Source organism: Brachyhypopomus gauderio, chromosome 2 (genome assembly GCF_052324685.1).
Source record: "Brachyhypopomus gauderio isolate BG-103 chromosome 2, BGAUD_0.2, whole genome shotgun sequence".
NCBI classification, from domain to species: domain Eukaryota; kingdom Metazoa; phylum Chordata; class Actinopteri; order Gymnotiformes; family Hypopomidae; genus Brachyhypopomus; species Brachyhypopomus gauderio.
In genome coordinates this window covers 38383861-38398350 of record NC_135212.1, presented here as the reverse complement: position 1 = coordinate 38398350, position 14490 = coordinate 38383861, and the positions used below count along the sequence as shown (strand labels likewise).

At 44.0% G+C, this 14490-nt stretch overlaps 1 long non-coding RNA gene across 2 annotated transcripts; it reads right to left on the bottom strand.

Annotated features, from left to right (window-relative positions):
- Positions 1-4597: 4597 nt before the first annotated feature.
- On the bottom strand, positions 4598-7753 carry LOC143508897 (uncharacterized). Of its 2 annotated transcripts, XR_013129527.1 has the most exons (4): positions 7655-7748; positions 6189-6292; positions 5964-6092; positions 4598-5084 (listed from the first exon to the last, which is right to left on the bottom strand). It is a non-coding gene; the product is annotated as an uncharacterized LOC143508897 (long non-coding RNA). The 2 variants fall into 2 exon arrangements; XR_013129526.1 differs by having other exon boundaries at positions 6189-7753.
- Between the last annotated feature and the right edge of the window lie 6737 nt (positions 7754-14490).

Below are 14490 nucleotides of genomic sequence, written 5' to 3'. Positions count from 1 at the left end.
TTATAGCGAATTCCATAATCGAAGTCGTAACAGGCAGGATTCGTAACCGGAGAGCCATCCAAGTGAGACAAGTACATGGGCATGACAAAACACTGAAAGATACGAACGAGGCAGGGAAACACAGAGCACAATGACTTACAATAGAGCAACGAACCGCTAGTGAACAGCAAACCACAATGAACCAAGCACGGCAAAACAACGGAGAAGCAATATATCAAAACAGATCGAATAACCCACAAGGGACTAGGGAAACACAGGAATATATATACAAGGCACTTAAACAAGACACAGGTGAGGACAATAACGACACGGGCGTGGCAGACAGAGGGAAACCAGGACAACATACAAACAGGGTGGGGTTAACGGGCAAGGAACAACACAGACACGGGGAACAGAGACACTGGAGTGACAGCAAGGAGAGGGGGGCGTAGCCCAACGTGACAGCCATAAATGTAAATAACAAATGTGTAATAATCACACGTATAAAAGATGTATAACGTGTAATAATATGTATAACAGATGTATAACAGACATGTAATAATCACACGTATAAAAGATGTATAACAAATGTGTAATAATCAGACATATAACAGACATTTAAGAACACTTGCTGAATTCCTTCAGTGAGCATTTCTGTGAGACACTTTTGTAAAACACTTTCATGAATTCTTCTGTTATAATTATTTGGAAATGGAGTTACAAATTTGTGCAATTCTGTAATGATTTTCCACAGAGGGACATTACAAAAAGAAGAATATGGTGATGAGTACTGACATGGTTCACATGATGATAGGAACTATGAACCCTCTGTTAAATGAAAAGGAACCCTAATAACCTTTTACTGTGTTACTTTCATAGAAAGTTAAAACTAGATAAAAGATAAAATTACTGTACTAAAACATTCCTATCTTGTGCATTAGCTGGTTCAGGTGGTTCACGTGGTTCAGATGTTATAGATGGAATTCTGCCCTAACCTTCTGTTATGAGGGAGTTTCAGATGAAGAGGTTTTCTGGTCTATTTTAAGTTCAGGGAAACCTGTAGAGATTTTTGTTCATTGTAACACAGCTGATGATAAAGATGCTGTACATGGAGATTAGACTGAAAAACACTGGGATATTCCTTTAAACTAAAATTAGGATACTTTGAGAAATAGTGATTTTGACATTGTGACTTTAGTATTTTAATTTATTTTTGTATGATTTTTCATTTGTTTGTTTTTATGTAAATGAGTGGAATCATACTGTGAACCTGCAGCTGGCTGTCATCTGTGTGATGTTATCTGTAAGATGTCATCTGTGTCACGTACGGTTTGATTCCATCTATACCGATGTGTGTTTCATGATTTTGTTTTGAAGACACAGAAAGAAATGAATGTATGTGAGAGAATGAGAGAGGAAGGGAGAGAGAAGGAGGGAGGGAGGGAGATGGGGGAATGAGAGGAGGTGAGGAGAGGAATATTGGTTGGAGGTACCACACCTGCATTTCAGCTGAATCAGTCCCACAGTTGCTGTGGTGAAGTGTTGTGTGTGAAGGGAGAGGCTAACGGGCTGATGACATCACTGCTGTTTCATTGTGTCTCTCTCAGAGTTCAAGATTCTTATAGAGTTGGAAATCTCTGACCTCACTATAATTTCATAATTTCATGATTCACTATTCAGTTAAATGATTCACTTTCAGATGATCTGAACTCCATTCAGAGTTTTGATGAGTCAGAATGTTTTCTAGTGGGGTGTGATGCCCTGAAGCCCACACTGAGGAACGCTATGGAGCGCTGAGAGTGGTTGCCATTCTCGTCTCTGCTAGGACTCTAACCCTGTTCTCTGCTGGGACTTTATGCTTACATATCCAGCCTACACTGAAAATCTGAAAATACTGAAAAGCCAAAAAATATGTGCATACTTTAAGTGTTAGAATTCATTATTAATTATTGAGTATTGAGTAATCTGTGCTGTTGACATGGCACATTCATCTGTACACAGGGGCCCCTCCCCCACATTGTGCTCACCTGCTGTGGTCACATGACCTGGTCACACGAGTGGCTCTGGTTCAAAGTCCAGCGAATTTTATGATCAAACAAGGTGTCTTCAGAGCCAGAGATTACTAATTATTTTTTGCAGCTCCTGTTGATTATCTGAGGTAATATCTCACCTATAATGATGATTATTATTATTTAACATATTATGATATTATGATTATGCACCTCTATAACTGAGACAATGGTACTCAGTCAGACAAAGGTGGAGTGTGCTCTCTGGGTCAGGGGTGAGTCCTTGCCTCAAATGGAGGAGTTCAAGTATCTTTGGTTCTTGTTGATGAGTGAGGGAAGGATGGAATGAGAGGTTAACAGGCGGATTGGTGTGGCGGCTGCAGCGTTGTGGACGCTGTACTGGACCGTTGAAGAGAGAGCTGAGCCAAAAGGCAATGCTCTTAATTTACTGGTCAGCCTACATTTTGACTCTCACCTATTCAGATTCAGATTCAGATTCAGAAAACTTTATTCATCCCCGGGGGGCAATTGAGGTGACCACGAGGCGGTCACTACCCACGAGCTCTGGGTAGTGACCGAAAGAATAAGACTGTGAATACATGAGTTTCCTCCACAGGGTATCTGAGCTCTCCCTCAGAGATAGGGTGAGGAGTACGGTCATCCGGGAAAGACTCAGAGTTGCTGCTCCTCCACGTAGAGAGGAGCCAGTTGAGATGGTTCGGGCATCTGGTCCGGATGCTACCTTGGCGCCTCCCTGGTGAGGCATTTTGGGCATGTCCAACTGGGAGGAGACCCCGGGGAAGACCCAGGACACGCTGGAGAGATTATATCTCTCGGCTGTCCTGGGAACGCCTCGGTATCCCTCCAGAAGAACTAGTAGAGGTGGCTGGGGAGAGGAAAACCTGGACCTCTTTGCTTAGGCTACTGACCCCGTGACCCAAACCCGGACAAGTGGATGAACATATATGGAAATGGATGGACAGATATTATGATTATACAATTTAAAACCATGAAAGCATTCAATCCTGAGTGTTAGTTTCCTGAGTGTTAGTGTGCTAGGAGCATGTGTGTGTGTGTGTGTGTGTGTGTTACATCATGTCTCCACAAGGTGTGTGTTGGTTCACTTCTGTTACCTGTTTTTTTCATTCAGAATGACATAATACCACATAATCACCAGAAAGGTGTGCTGACATGAATTGCTGTGCCCATACGTTTCCATGGAGACGGTCTCACAATAACTAAGTGCTTATGTTAGAAGACATACCAGGTCATTCATACATGGCATTCCAAAGACACTGAGCCATCGTCTTTTCCTTTTAAGGCACTGAGTGTCCTGGGAGGCTGCATGTGAGGAGTGGGCGGGGTTCTGCAGGTGTGAGGACGCTCACCTGAGCGGCCGGGGCCTGGTTCTCTCCTCACACTAAGCACGATGGGAATCTGCTGATTCCTGCGTCTGCGTGAAGCCTTCACCCGCTACAGTTGTTCAGCCCTCACCTGGCAGGAATGTTCCCACGCCTCATTCTGAACATTCCTCACAGCCAGGCACATGCTTACTTTCCCATGAACAAAGCGAGGTATGACCCGCGCCTTTTCTAGAATGCCTTTAGAAGTGTAGCTTTATAGTTTGTGTATAGTTGGGGCCTCTGTGTTTTTTACCCTTCTTGTCATGAGGGAAGGAGTGACACCGGGCTGGTGATACTGGGCTGGTGATCACAGGCTGGTGATACTGGGCTGGTGATACTGGGCTGGTGGTATCACACTGGTTTCTGGTCTTGTTCAACAATGCTGTTGTGGTAACTCCAGAGTCCTCTACAACCACACCAATATTTACCACAAATCAGACTCTACTAACCATTTAGATCAGACTCTAATATTAATCATTTAGATTAGCTCACTGAAGGTTCACCTGACTGAAGCTGGAGTGCATGTAGTAGAGGGGTGTGTGATAGAGGGTGTGTGTGGTAGAGGGGTGTGTAGTAGAGGTGTGTGATAGAGGAGTGTGAATAGTGGGGTGTGTGGTGGAGGGTTGTGTGGTAGAGGGGTGTGTGATAGAGGGTGTGTGTGGTAGAGGGTGTGTGAGAGTGATGTGATATAGCGGAGTGTGTGGTGGAGGAGTGTGTGGTAGAAATTTCCTCACTCATGTTATGTTTTAGCTGCTGTTGGAAAACTGTAGCAGACTTTAGTAGTAGTGTGATGTAACCTCTGACATTAGACAGGCCACATCTTCCCTAACCTCAGTCAGCCACACCTGCTCCAGCTCCAGTGACCGTTCTGCTTGCACCAGGTGTGTGGGGGTTTGGGCGAGCTGGACTGGACTGTGTGCTGAGCTGTGAGGACAGGCTGGAGATCATACCTGTGAACCATGGAAACACACCAGTCATGTTTCCACGGAGACAGAAGCTCATAAACCCCATTCATCTGGGACTCCTGAAGAAGTGGCATTGCTGCAGAAGATATCTGGGTTGATCTTGTCATTACTTCATCACTACCGTTTTTCTCAGTCTATTTGGTACATTTCTCACATCATTTACATTGGCATTACAAAAAGTGCATTTCTCAAAACAGTTAATGCAAACAGCAAAACTCAAGGAAATACCTGCAAAAGCACATACTTCACTCAAAATTCTTTATTTTTGCCTCAAAATCAAATATTTAAGTCAGGCCATTTATCAGTGCCATCAGAATATCTATTCTGTGTGCCCTTGCCTATGAACAAGGCAGTCAAAATACTTAGTCATGTTGTCAGTGCAACAGTCAGTGCAGACTGCACATTCTATGGTATATCAAATGAAACAATACATGTTACACACAAAATACAAACTTACACAGAACACAAAGTTATACATGACTATATGTGGGAGACTGATATAAAAAAATTGGACTGGAATCAAATTTGTACATCAATCTTGTTTGACTGTATTGTTCGCACTGCAATTTGTTGACAAAAACAAATCTGATTGAAGACAGACAACTGACTGGAAAAGCTGCAAAATTAGAAACTTATTCTACACATTCAAAACAACCTGAGCACATACATCCTCCTCTTGTTGTGTGAAAATGGAACCTCTGCCACCCCAATGAGCTAGTCCTGATGTCCTATATTTTATAAGAATGCAGAAATGCAAAACAAAATGTCAGAATTTGTCAATGTGCAGCATTACAGCAGAGAGCACATTTCTGAATTACATATGTTTTCTCTATGAAATGTTTGAACGATTGAAGACAGTTGTTTTTCCAATATTCGGCTGCACCCAACAACCAGCTTCAGCCATTGTAAGACCATGACTTACATGTAAATCATGGTCGACAATTGTTGCCCTCATTTCACTGTTTTGTCCCCTCAGCCTTACACCACACAGTCTTACGACTCTTCTTGGCTGTTCACCCTGTACATGTCCTCGTCTATCTAATTATGAAACTTTGTGATACTTCAGGGTTTAGTGTCTATAAATGTTTGCCAATTACAATAAAGGTTTATGAGACACACCTATGACCTGTGGTTGAGACCATTGGTTGATCTAAACCTTCACAAATTCCCTTTTTTCTGTAACTGAATGCTCACCTGCGAACAATTTAATCAAATTAGGATAAATTTCTAAAATGTAACAAAAAAAACAAATAAATGTAAAATGATGCCTTGGAGATCATGACAACATGTTCAGCACTTTTGCATGTAATGACCTAGGCAATGACCTAAAGATGAAATGTTTTGGAGGGTAAGACAATTCAAAAGACAATCCGTACAACACATTTTGATAAACATGACATAAGCAATTGATAATGAAAAAAACAACAGACAAATGACCATTTGCAAAATGTACAAAAGCATTTGCAGAATGTGAAACACAATGAGAAATGCAATTATGATGTGCATAAGTTACAAGGAGATGTGGAGATTGAATGAACAGTTTTGAGAATTTAAATTCTGATATGAGAAATGAATCAAATCGACTGAGAAAAACTGTTATCACTTACTCGTTGGAAACTCCAAATAGGCTAAGCACATTTTTCTGTGAGTGGGTCCATGTGAGTGGGTCATGCGAGCGGGTCCGGGGCTGAGCAGAGCTTAGTTTAGATCTTGAAAAGCTTGTTCTCCTGTTTGGGCTTCAAGGCAAGGCAAGGCAAGTTTATTTATATAGCACATTTCATACACACTGGCAATTCAAAGTGCTTTACACAAGAAAAGAAGAAGCTTATTACAATCCAAGGTTTATCATCTTGGGAAGATCGTTGAAGCCAAAGTCACGCAGGAGATCCAATGAAGATGTAATCAACCATGCTTCATAATGTAAGATCAGCACTTTCTGAAAGAGTCAAAGAGAAAAGAGTCACAAAGAAAGTCAAAGAGAAAGAGTCAAAGAGAAAGTCACAGAGAAAGTCAAAGAGAAAGAGTCAAAGAGAAAGAGTCACAGAGAAAGAGTAAAAGAGAGTCACAGAGAGATTCAAAGAGAAAGAGTCACAGAGAAATAGTCACAGAGTCACAGAGAAAGAGTCACAGAGAGAGTCACAGAGAAAGTCAAAGAAAAAGAGTCACAGAGAAAGAGTCAAAGAGAAAGAGTCACAGAGAGAGTCACAGAGAAAGTCACAGAGAAAGAGTCACAGAGAGAGTCAAAGAGAGAGTCACAGAGAAATAGTCACAGAGAAAGAGTCAAGGTGTTGACTCTGTTGATGCACACATGGATCTCATCCCTCAGCAGAACCCCATAGAAACACATTGCGGCCTCTCTGTACTGGAGATAGACGTGCAGCAGAGCATGTGTCCTCACCGAGGATGTGTGTCTATCAAACCTCTCCTCTCCTCTTCTCTCCTCTCCTCCCCTCTACACTCCTCTCCTCCCCTCCCCTCACCTATTGTATGTACAGAATGCTGACTGCTATAGCTGATAATTCCATCATCACTAGCACTTAGATTTCTATCAGTGGTCAGGATTTTGTTACAGTGACCTCACAGGGAATTATAGAGGGAGGCACGCTGTGGAGCACTTGGGCATCTGGGAATGCCATCATTGTGCCTGGAACGGATCCCAGACCACCCAGCGACCCCTCGCTGAGATTATTCCTCACTTCATGGTGTGAAGCGTTTTCCAGCCACAGCACTAGTATTGAGCCATGGAAATGTGGTGCTGTTGCTGTAAATGTTCAGTGCATAAATAATGAGTTCCTTCCTCCAGGTTTTATAGTCTCAGTTGAGCTGTGTTCAGCAGTCAGACAGGCAGCTTGTCTTCAGCAGCTCACTAACCACCATGCATTCTAACGTTCTTCATTCGAAACCACAGGACATTTTCATTTTCGTTAAGTCGTTAGTTCGTTACATCATTATTCTCAACTTAAAGGCTCTGTCATCGTTTTCCTCTCTCGGCTATCCTTCCCTGTGTGCACATGTGTATGTCCACGTGCGTCCAAACGTATGTATGTTATTCAACGAGCACCTCTCAACTTGATACGTGGTTGGCATGTATCCATGGACCATTCCATTGAATTAATCATCTGACTTCAGATCAGTTTGATGTCTGAGGAATGATGATTCAGATCAGGGTTTGGTCCCAGACGCTGGCTTTAGGTCAGTATAATGGAAGCAGTCTGTGAGGATGTGATCGGATTCCTCAGGTCAGGGGGCGTTTGCGTCAGTGGTCAGGATTACTCGACAGTTTCAGCATGGCACTCACATTCTTCTTCATGTGGCTGTTTTTCTATGGCAACAGCAGAATGGAGAAGGTCATGATGGAAGGACCTACTGATGGAGTGGTAAGAGAGGGAGGGGTGGGGTAAAAGAGGGAGGGGTGGGGTAAGAGAGGGAGGGCTGGGGTAAGAGAGGGAGGGCTGGGGTAAGAGAGGGAGGGGTGGGGTAAAAGGGAGGGCTGGGGTAAGAGAGGGAGGGCTGGGGGTAAAAGGGAGGGCTGGGGTAAGAGAGGGAGGGCTGGGGGTTGGTGTTTGGGGTAAAGAAAGTAAAAAAAAAAGTTAAGGGCAGAGGGGCAGAGGAGTGAGAAAGCTCTTGGAGAAAACAGCATGCAAACACAGTTGATTATTTGAATACACAGACAGTGATTGTTTTCTGTATGCTGACTCTGCACAGCTGAGTCTGTCTGTCTGTCTGCACATCTGCCTGTCTGTCTCTCTGTCTGTCTGTATGTCTGTCTGTCGGTCCCCACTTAAATGAATTTACAAAGGTGAGAAAATGAGTTCGTGGTATTGTGGGGGTGGAGAGCTACACAAACTCTTTTTCAGGGAAAGCTTAGAATCAGCTGAGCACACACTACACACACACTCACACACACATTACACACACACACACACACACACACACTTTGTGAGTAGCTCAGGGTGTGAAACAGTAGAGTTTGCAGTTTGATGGATGTGAATGTTACGTGAAGGGAAACAATGCATCAGATTTCCTGTAAGAAACTCACAGATACCACAGTGTGTGTGTGTGTGTGTGTGTGTGTGTGTGTGTGTGTGTGTGTGTGTGTGTGTGTGTGTGTGTTTGTGAATATGCATGTGTGTGAATAAATGAGTGAGATAAAGATGAGGTAGAAGGAAGTAAATGTTATTTTATGTTTTGTTGAACAGTAATGTGTTCTGGACCCATGTGCTGGAAACCCTCCAACCACCTCACCCCCAACCTCACCCCCACCCCAGCAGTGCAATAGCACCTGCTGTAGCACCTTATTCACAGGTAGCTTTTCCACTCACAGCATATGAAGGCCTTAACTGATCTACCACCAAGACTGCATGGTTTTATCAGGAAACAACTTTCTCCCAGAATCATGGCCTTCACAGGTCTCCACAGACTCAAGTAAGAGAAAGATGCAGCTCTGAGACGAAGAGGCGGAGGAGAATACGGACACGGAGTACATACGCGGAGTACAGACGCAGAGCACAGACACGGAGTACGGACACGGAGTATGGACGCGTAGTACGGACGCGGAGTACATACGCGCCCCGAGATCAGCTATCCAGATATTAGGCGGTGCAGGAATTCCAGGAAATTCCTGACAGATGCGGACTGTGGTGTGCTGTATTGTTCTTGTTGTCTGACTCTAGCCCACGGGAGTGTGCTCTGCATAGAGCTGCGTGGGTTGGGATTGGTTTGATATTGTAGATTTGACACTACAATGTAACTCACGTCCAGAGAGAGACGCTACAATGTGACTCATGTCCAGAGAGAGACGCTACAATGTAACTCACGTCCAGAGAGAAACGCTACAATGTAACTCATGTCCAGAGTGAGATGCTACAATGTAACTCACGTCTAGGCTCAGGCCGGTATCTGAATCAGGTCGTCTAAATTGGGCCTGTGAGCACAGCAAACTCTGGTGTATTCTTGACCCTCCACATAGGGCTTAAGCCTCAGAAACTTGTATTTCTCTGCAGCTAATCACAGGTTTTACAGCATTGACAGTTAAATTTGAAATCTCTGTTGCTGACTTAAAACTGTGGCCAATCTCAAACACCTCCTTCACTAGTATAAACTCCTTCACTAGCATACCCTTCACCAGTATAACCTCTTACACCACTATAAACCTCTTCACCAGCATACCCTTCACCAGGATAATCTCTTAAACCACTATAAATTCCTTCACCAGCATACCCTTCACCAGTATAACCTCTTACACCGCTATAAACTCCTTCACTAGCATACCCTTCACCAGTATAACCTCTTACACCACTATAAACTCCTACACTAGCATACCCTTCACTAGTATAACCTCTTAAACCACTATAAACTCCTTCACCAGCATAACCTTCACCAGTATAACCTCTTACACCACTATAAACTCCTTCGCCAGCATACCCTTCACCAGTATAACCTCTTACACCACTATAAACTCCTTCACCAACATACCCTTCACCAACATCTTCCAACTCCTTCATTAGTAATTAGGGTTGCCACCTGTCCCGGTTTTCCCGGGACTGTCCCGGTTTTCACGTCGCTGTCCCGGTTTTCCCGGGCTGTCCCGGTTTGTCCCGGTTTTCCTTCGTTTTATTATTCAGTCCTGGCAAAAAAAAAATTCATTTAATGTCCCAGTTTTCACTAGGTTAATTCAAACGACTATTTAGACATTCTGCACACAAAATCCGTCTTTTTTTTATCGCTGTGTCCATTTTACACCCGCCCCCAGTAACATTTTACGTTGGCCAACAACAATTTTCGTTCGCCCCCCCCCCCCCCCCCCCCCCCCCAAAGAACACAACAAACAGGTGAGTCTTCAGTCTATGCTTGAAGATAGCAATAGACTCTGCAGTCCTAGCAGCTAATGGAAGATCGTTCCACCATCTTGGAGCCAGGATGGAGAATAGTCTGGAGCTTTGTCTTCCATGAGACTTTTAGCATGGAGTTTCAAGTCGAGCAAAGCTTGAGGTTCTGAGTGTTCACTGTACAGATCGGCTTTTGATCATGGACATCATGTAGGGAGGGGCCAGTCCATTTTTGGCTTTGTAAGCAAGCATCAAAGTTTTATATCTGATGTGTGCCGCTACTGGAAGCCAGTGAAGAGAGCGTAGCAGAGGAGTCACATATGAGAACTTGGGTAGATTGAAGACCAGTCGTGCTGCAGCATTCTGAATTAGTTGTAGAGGTCTGATGATCCGTAGAGGAAGACCTGCAAGTAGGGAATTGCAGTAGTCCAGCTTAGAGATTATTAGAGACTGCACAAGCACTTGAGTAGCTTCCTGTGAAAGGAAGTGTCGTATTCTCCTTCACCAGCATAACCTCTTATGCCAGTATAAACTCTTTCACCAGTACACTCTTCACCAGTATTAACTCTTTCACCACTGTAAACTCATTCACCAGTATAATTATCACCAGCAGAACATTCTCCACCCATCAGGAGATTAGCAGACAAGGTCAACGTCCACACCCTGCACCCTGCTATCCCCATAGCAACCAAACAAAACAATGATCACAGCATGATACACCCTTGCAGGTAATCGTTCAGGCTACTCCACAGCTCAACGTGTAGCCCTGCAGTCTAATTAGTCTTCAACACACAGAAAAGACCCTTGTAGACAGAGGTGCACACACACAAACACACATATGCAGGATGTGGGTAGTTTAAACCCTCTCTCTCTCTCTCTCTCTCATACACACATACACACATGCAGGATGTGGGTAGTTTAATCTCACGCTATTACCTGTCAAAACTCTTTCATCTTTTCTTCTTGATTTTCATTGGTAGCACTGTGCTCATGCAGTGTGGACACCCACATCTCTCAGCTCACAGGGAGATGGCTGTCTTGCATGAGTAACTGAGATGTTTGATTTCACTCTAAATTACTCAGACCACTGTACATCCACTGGTGTAGTCAACACCAGAACACTACAGCATGTGCTGTGTATCTGCATGTCTGTTCAGATCAGCACAAATAAAAGGCGTAGGCTAACACTGCTGACTTCACCACACCATCCACTTCATCAGATACCTGCAATCTACACTCACTTATCATGGCTTAGAAACACACTTTCACTGTCAGGGCTCTCATTTAAATGCATTTTACAAATTTGCATTCACTATAATTGCCATGTCCAGTGTTGAGTGTCTGATCATGGTCCTGTGACTCTTAACTCCCCTATGATCAGACACTCAACAATAATGTCTAGCCATTTTTTGGGTATCTGGTCGTTGGTCCAGCTAATACCAGTTTATGCTGCAAAATGGCTGAACTCAACAGGGCTAAAGATGCATTTATCTTGCCTGCATTTATGTTGTCTGCATTATGAGTCAAGTCATTGTGTTACGCTTAGTCTGCACACATGCATAGACCAGGACCAGGACCAGGACCAGGACCTCTGCTTACCTCCTGAGTTGAGCAAACAACCTTAGCATAACCTAGCAACCAAGTAATTGTTGTGCTTCTGTTGGTGTGCATCTGTGGGTGTGTGTGTGCATGTGTGTGTTTATGGACACATGAAGACTATTGATTACCTGTTAAACTTCCTCGAAACTGTGAACCTGATTGTGAAAATATATGTTGTGTCAATAAGCAACATTAAACCGAAGATTCTTTAAGAGGGAGATTCTAGAGTCCTCTGGGTGTGCATTCCTGTCAGGACATCGAAGACAGGGGGACACTCTTAAATGTATCCACTGCCTACACACTAACCACCCGATAAAAAGTGTAGTTTAGGACTGTGGTCTAGAAAGGCAAAATGGATTCTCAGTGTTCTCATTTCTCATAAATGCAGCGAAGCAGGTAGAACCCGGGCAGGATGACACAGACGGCCTCTCCATGACACATCCTGTCACCTCTTTACAGTTGTACTCATAAAATCATTTTGTTTTTTAGTGAGTTTTTACATTTTTTTATTTCACTGGATTTTTTGTGGATTTTGAATTTTACATTAATCAGCCATGTTAGCGTAGCTCCACCCAAATTAAAGTGGCGTGCTGAGCTTCTGTTTGTGTGTTTACTGGTAGGACTTGTGTTTACAGTACAAGTTTATTCTTTAGACAGGACGTCCTGGGCAGGGGGCCAGGTTTTAAATCACTCCCTGTGGACTTTTCCGGAAGAGCCCCAACAGAAGCAAACTTCCTTAGACAGAAAGTGGTTGAAGCATTATTTATGACTTTTTTAAGATACAGGAGTCTGTTTTAAAATGGGTCCTTGTTTGATGGGTCTTTCCCATTGCTGACGCAGAAGCATCATTATCCTGCTCAGGGGACTTTTTGTAGATTTTTTGTTATTCACTAAAGTGTCTTTTTAATCAAGGTAAAAATATCTGACGGTTGGATAACACACTTGTAGGGGAACTCTGGCTACATGTAGCACAGTTCATCATTCTGCTGATCACAGAAAGTCCTAGAAGAAGCTTAATTGTGAGTTTTTGGTTGTGTTTATGGATGTGATTTCAATTAATTTTGAAGTTGAGTTTCATTTTATAATATGTTTTACTAATTTGAGCCTGGGATGAATCAGACTCTGTTTTGGGGAGCCGGAAACAGACTGTAGTGGGGAGTTTAAATCAGACTGTGTAGTGAGTAGTTTGAATCAGATTGTGTAGTGGGTAGACTGAATCAGACAGTGTAGTGGGGAGAATGAATCAGACGGTGTAGTGGGGAGGCTGAATCAGATGATGTAGTGGGGAGACTGAATCAGACGGTGTAGTGGGGAGACTGAATCAGACGGTGTAGTGGGTAGACTGAATCAGATGGTGTAGTGGGGAGGCTGAATCAGATGGGGTAGTGGGGAGAATGAATCTGACGGTGTAGTGTAGTCTTCTTTCTCTTTGCCAGCTAAAGGGCTAGAGTGGCGTCAGCAACATTCCTTTATGCCGTATAACACACTCTCACGCACACTGGCTGTGTACTCCAGTCCAGAGGTCATCGCACATGTCCCCGTGTAAACCTTCACTGTTACAATCATCTCCAGTGCACTAACACACGCACACACACATACAGGCACGCTTATGCACTCATGCACACACACACACACACTCTCACACACACGCATGCTCACACACACGCACGCACAGTTGGAGAGTGAAAGAGAAAATATAAATGAGAACACTGTGAGTCAGTACTACGAGGGTCAGTACTCCGTGAGTCAGTACTCTGTGGGTCAGTACTCCGTCAGAACTGTGGGTCAGTTTTCTGTGGGTCAGTACTCCGTAGGTCAGTACACAGATTTGTCCTATAGCTCCTTGCAGAAGCTCAGATATAAAACACTGATGCATGTCTACAAAATCATAACAGGGCCAGCTCCCATATACCCAGTCATACCCAAAACCGGGCCAGCTCCCATATACCCAGTCATACCCAAAACTGGGCCAGCTCCCATATACCCAGTCATACCCAAAACTGGGCCAGCTTGTAGCAGTGCTCCACTCAGACCTGCATCAGTCTGCTCTGTGTGCAGTGCACTGGTGCAGTGGCCTTCCCCTGGCTGACCGTACAGCTGAGTCTGCCTGTCTCCACCACTGTCTTCGCCAGAATCACCAAACACTTAAATCAGGACTTCACTAACACTTTACTGTGTTATTTAACTCTCCATCCAGGACATTCGTCTGGCCCATCTACTGTCCATCTATTGTCTGTAAAGATGTGCATTTGTGGACAGTCATAACATATAAGAGGATGATCACACTAATATTTCTTTTTTTTCCAGTGGATGTATAGGATAAATTCATTTATTTCTAGAAAATGCTGACAGGTCACTGATGGGTTCACGGTGTCATGAGGCCTCTGCCAAAACTCTGGTAACAGATTCAAATGACCAGACTATAGCTGACTTAAGCCTGGTTTATACTCGACGCGCCGCGAGCGGCGCGAGGGTCCGCGCGGCGAAAATGACGTAATCGCTGTGGCTCCGCCCGTGCGCGAGGGCCTCGCGCGCTGTCATGGCGCGAGGTCGTGCACCTCTCGAATTTTGTAACTTCGCGCGCGCGCCGCGCTTCAGCGCGATGGACAAAGTCATGTTTGCCGGGTTCATACACCTATACAAGGTGGAATTAAAGCACTTGTACGTCACTTTAAAGGTCCATTTCAATATTTCCCAGCACGTTAAA